The 6,053-nt window shown below is 42.0% G+C and overlaps 1 pseudogene; it reads right to left on the bottom strand.

Moving 5' to 3' along the window:
• Positions 1 to 29: 29 nt before the first annotated feature.
• LOC119288416 lies at positions 30 to 3,828 on the bottom strand (annotated as a pseudogene).
• Positions 3,829 to 6,053: the final 2,225 nt, after the last annotated feature.

Raw genomic sequence — 6,053 nt, 5'->3', positions numbered from 1 at the left:
CTAAGAAACATACAACTCAATCACACAAGTTAAACAAACACATTTTTTTTCTTTTTGACTAAACAACCACACAACAGATTGTACCAAACAAATCAAGCAGCAACACAGCCAAAAACTAAAACATTTGAAAAAAACCTTTTCTGTTTTTCACTGAGCCAAGAACTACATGAATGACTAGCTAGGCGATCCTCCAGCTCGTTATATTGCTGTACAAGTCTCTCAATACCATTTTTTTTCTTTGCAGTGATCTGTTGACATTGCCAACCTACATATTAGACATAAGTTATAGAAAATGAGCGGTAAATCTTATGCGTATGTGTAAATGATGGGAAAGACAATGTATATATGTACAATGGATAGATGAAGGGCAACAAGTATATATGCAGATTCTTGTAGAAAGAGTAGATGGAAGACATGCAGTTAATTGCAGTTTGTATACTGATAGATACTCCTATATAGATAAGCAGCATACGGCATACCTTGATGCCGTTGAAGATATACACGGCTGGCTTAGCTCAACATGGAAATAATTCATCAAGCTGAAAAAGGAGATAGTAACATTTAAGCCTTTGACAGATATGCAAACATGCGCTGCCAGTAGAGATAAAAAGTATGAATACACTTACCCAAGCTGATTTAGTTATTTCCATATGAAGTATGGGAGGATTGGGAAGGATCTCGATTGCGCGCTTTACCATTTGCATGGCCTTGTTGAGGTCCACACCAGGGGCAAGCCATATATCAACTGTGACTTCCTGAAGCAAAGGAAGGTTTCGCAAGCTATGGAAGTCAAAGTGATCAACCTTGCCATCCTCGGAGGCTCGCGCTTCGACCCTAAAGTGGAGGGATTCAAGGCTGGGCATAGATCCCTCAAGAAACAGGCCGGGCGTTGCTTGCGTCTTGAAAACCCTCAACTTGGGGAATGCACCTTGACGGCCCATCACATCATGGTGTTGAATGCCATCCATGTCCAGCCGGAGAGTGACAAGCTCTAGAAACCTTCCAAAGGTCTCCAGATCAGGACTATCCACATGAACTGATAAATGGGAAAGATTTGGAAGAAGCTTGGGATTAATCCTTGCAATTAGCCCTAGTGGTTTGCATGATATGTGTAGGGCGCGCAGCTGTCGAGGGGGGATGAAGCCTCCCAACAGTAGGTGCTGTCATCATATCCATTTGATTCAACCCAACCAATCCGTATGAATTGGATTTTCAGCAGTTTGGTTACGGACTTCGCCCAAGCTTCTACCGCACTTGTGCTGGTCAAACATAATTTTTTAGTGATGCATAGCTTCCTCAACTCCGTCAGCTTGCCGAGCTCCTTTACAAAGTCTGAAGACTCGTCGGCCTCACTCATCCACAGCTCTTCCAGAGATGTCAGGTTCCCAATCCAGTCTGGTATTCTTGTTTGTGTCGTGTCAGCGCGCAAAAGCTTGAGGTGACTTAGTTGACCAACACCGTGTGGTAGTTCCTGTATTCTATGACCCCTCAAGTCTAGTGCCTGTAATTTTTTTAAATTCCCTATTTCCTTCGGGAGCTCAAGGGTATCCACCCCCCTTAGTCCAAGGTACCTCAAGTGAATTAACTTCCCAAGATGTTCAAGATGATTTGTGTTGTCCATATTACAATTACCAGCGTCCAAAACTAAAACACGTAAAGCTTGAAATGATGAAAGAGACGGCCAAAATTTATCACAGCGAATTGCATTAAATGACCTTAAATGTGTCATGCATGTGTCAATCAGACCTTTCTTGTCTCGAATGGCTAGCCTATGAGCATTGTTACATATTGGATATGTGTTTTGCTCGTTACCATCCAATAGAGTGATAAAATTTTCTTCCTTCGCTAGCAGGCGTGTCATATCGAGGACCATATCATGGACACGACAATGACTTATGATGCCATCATGCGAAAAGCCTATCGGTTGTATCATACTTCTGTTTATCAGATCGTTGAAGTATCTCTCAGCAATATCATATAATCCTACCCCTTGTTCTTCATACACAAAACCTTCGGCAACCCATCTCCATAGCAAACTGTCTTTCTCAATCAAGACATCTTCTCGATACTGGCTCAAATACAGTAAGCAAGTCCTTAGGTGTAATGGTAGGTCATAGTAGCTAAATAACAATATCTTTCTTGTGTTCTCAACAACATTGTTTTCTTCATTCCCGAAACCAATCGAGCTGTATAACTTAGACCATTCCTCCATGTCTACTAGTTTACCAACAAGTACACTACCTATCGTGATTATAGCCAATGGTACACCACAACATTTATGTAAAATTTTGTCTACCATTGCCAAATGGTCATGAGGGCATTTACTTTTATCACCAAATAGCAGTGTATGAAATAACTCCTCAGATAAATCATGAGAAAGTGGTTTCAGACTGTATACACAATCACCTGTATCCTTGGCGACTTTCTGATTACGAGTAGTTGTGATTATCCTGCTTGCACAACTATTATGCACGAAAGCGCACTTGATCACTTCCCACGTTTCTATATCCCATATATCATCAACCACGATGAAATACCTGTCCACATCCATAATGCAAGAGCAATAATAAATAAGTTAAAAAGAAGTCCCAGTGAGTAGAACATGCACATGTTTGATCTCATTTCATCATCAAGAACTCTAGTTTCCGACTAACTAATTTATCTATTTAAAAAGTTCATGCGCTATCTGTTGTTAATTCACATTTATTGCAAGAAGTTATAAAACCTATATATACAATTATAGATGTGGGAGGCCCAAATGTAAAAAGTTAAACATGATACTTTTACTTGTAAAATAATCTACATAATAACTAGCATAGGCTATCCAAATCCTTCTCCAGTGTAGAACATCCAAAACAAAATTCACTGTCATATCAAATTCGCCTCGATGAGGTTGTCACCAGTTTTTCCCATTTAACTAATGTATATGAAATAATAGGATGCATACCTTTTGTTTTCGAGTAATCCTCGGAGTTTGTCGATTAGCTGCTTTTCACCCAGCTCCGGGTACTTTTGCTTCTCAATTTCAAAAAGAATGTCATTGAGAAGTTCCTTCCTGCTAGGCTTTCTTCCGACCGAAACGAATGCAGTGCAATCGAATTGCTTTTGGAGCTTATCATACACTGCTTTGACAAGAGTTGTCTTGCCAAGGCCTCCAAATCCAAAAACAGAGAGTATCTTGAGTTGTTTGGACACATCACCATCCCCGACACTCAGCTTCTTGGTCAGCTCATTCACTGAATCATCAATGCCAACGAGCTCTTTCCTGTCCTTGTATAGAGCCAACAGGCGAGGGTCGACCGTGGTTGCGCCAACTGGATTAGCAACCACCTCGTGGACCCTGTACCTATCACGCCGGTCAGCAGCCCCCTGGACGCGGGCCTTGATGCTTTTGATCTCTTTTCCGATGTCATGGCGCGTCTTGCCCTTGGTGAACAAGTCACCCATCTTCTTGATGAGCTGTTTGAGCTTGTGCTGCTTGTCGTCAGGCTCAGGGCCCTCGACACGTACCAGGAACTTGTCGATGATATCCTCCATTCTGTATGAAAGATCTCTGACCTCGCTTGCCCAGAGCTTGACTTGCTCGTCGAGCTGGTCCCGTGGCACGTCGCCGACCTTTCGGAGGGCAGCTTGCATGCTCTCCAGCTCTCTCTCGAGATACTGGATATCTTCCTTGACGCCTCTCTGCAGGTCGTACTCTTCCTTGAGGAGTTTGCCAAGCTTGAGGAGCAGGCTGCCCATGGCACCTGTGGCGTGGTCCATTGCTCGCTCTTAGCAGCAGAGTTTTTGGGTGCAATAATGCTTCCTTTTCTTTTGTGATGAGGGGATGAGTGGCTAGCTAGAGTCTTTATATATAGGACAGTACAGGCTACACATGGATAAGCCTGCTACTCGAGCTTGTGTGGACACCATCTAAGTGTCGACATTCCAAGACTCATTCAACGCAAAGTTTCTATTTGGATGGATGGAAGGTTCATGCTAGTTGCTGGAATTTGTGTGCACAGTATTTAAAGGGTCTCTTCTGCTCAAAGGAATCTTCCTGCATATTTCCTGCGAATATCTAAATCACTATCATACGATGTGCAGCCAAGTGGTGTTCAGAGGCTCAGAATTTGTATTTACTTCCGAAGTATATTCGCTCAGGGAACATCCAAATGTTCAGTACAGACAACAAAGGCAGACCAAGCATTCAACGTCAACGTTCAACTTTCAGTATATATGACTACGCCACGTAGTGGTCCTTCAACTTCTGAAGTATGTTCGCTCAAGGAACATCTAAAGCGATATGAACGGTCTCAATGATGCTGCTGAAGATGAGGTTACTGCGGGCACACGGAGAGAGCACGTCCATGTAATGGTCGCCACGCCACCAAAAAGTGACCGATCGAGGAGAAGAACTAGACACGCCAATGCACATCCACGGGACCACAAGTGGACACCGATGGCTTCTGTATAATTTACTCCTTTGCCTATTAAACAAAAAAAAAAGTACCTTTCTCGTTTTTTGGAAATTCAGAATTGTGCACCATTTCCTTCAACTTCTTGAGCATACACCTTGGAGAGATCAATAAAATCAGCGGACGCTAGGCTACTATCAGCCATTCATCAGTGGCCACTATGAACCTTCAACTTACTATGCCATTCGTTAGAGTGACGATCTTAGTGATGGTGCGCACTGATGTGTGCCACCACAAGCAGGACTAAACCGTGTCGACATTCCAAGTATTGTTCAAATAGTTTCTGTTGAACATCCAAATCATGGCGAAAGTTAGAATTTGTACATAGGTTCACTCAAAGACTTGTTAACAATTTTTGAAGCATATTCATTCGCGAAAGTAAAAGCTAGCTGCTGCAATTTGCATGAACACTGTCTAAAGGCCACTTTGGTTCAAAGGTATTTCACGGAACTTTTAGAGGGTTATTTTTCTACAGGAATTGCTTGTTTTATACAGTAGTATTAGAAACCACCAGGGATTTTTCTATGGTGTACTTTGCAGGTAATTTTAAAGGAAAAGTTTTGATGCGTCTAAATTTCTCTGTTCTATGGCAACCATGACATGCACCTAATTATTTAGAAATTTCAGAATTTTTTTTACGGCGCAACCAAATAACCTTTATTACATTTCCCGCAGAAAAAGAATAACCTTTATTACAAATCCCTCTACGGTGCATAGGTGGACATGGCTAGATAGCTGCCGGAATTTATGTGGACACTGTTCCAAACGTACCGTGACTGCAACATACTTGCTCAGAGTTTGTATTGTACATCTAAATCATGACAGCTCTCTCTCAATCTCTCTCAGTTTGTACCATATGATGTGCACACAATTTGGAATCTACTGAATTTGTGCGTACAATTCAGTCCAAGACTTGTATGTGTTTTTGAAATATATCCATCTGAGAAACGTTCAACGTTCAGTTCAGACAACAAAGGCAGACCGACAGTTCAACGTCAACTCAACTGATTAAGCCATTCATCTAGAGCGACACAGACAGTTTCAGTGACGGTGCTGAAGACAAGGTAACTAACTGCAGTTAGAGCACAACAATGGAATAGTCGTGGCCCGGAAGTGACGAGGGAGAACTGGACACCGATGCGCCTCCACAAGCGGGCATCAATCGATTGCTGATATACAATTTAATCCTTGGCTCAAGGTTGCAAATTCAGACGTACCTTTCTCGATTTTTAAATTTTCAGGAGAGTACTTTTCCTTCAAGCAAAATCAGCAGTGCCACCTTTGCATTAAACTGCTCATACATAAACCGCTCGCACATATCTCTGATGCTTGCGTGAGATGACACCTGCATGGAAAGGGAATCAGGACAAGTATTCAGTAAATTAAAAGTGACAAGTCTCCGGCTCCGGGTACTTAAAGCAAGCATCACATACCTGATACTTATTTCTGCCGAGTAACATAGGATATGCCAAGAATGATTCTTTATACTGTACAAAAATAGTAAGTGAGGGTGTATTCTTGCTGAAGTATCGAGTCAAAATGCACAAAAATTTATGCTCTTGGATGTTCATTAAATGTTACCTGTTGTTGCTCAGA

This window comes from Triticum dicoccoides, chromosome 4A, assembly GCF_002162155.2.
Source record: "Triticum dicoccoides isolate Atlit2015 ecotype Zavitan chromosome 4A, WEW_v2.0, whole genome shotgun sequence".
NCBI lineage: Eukaryota > Viridiplantae > Streptophyta > Magnoliopsida > Poales > Poaceae > Triticum > Triticum dicoccoides.
Note: the sequence above shows the minus strand (reverse complement) of the source record. Positions and strands in the feature narration are given on the sequence as shown.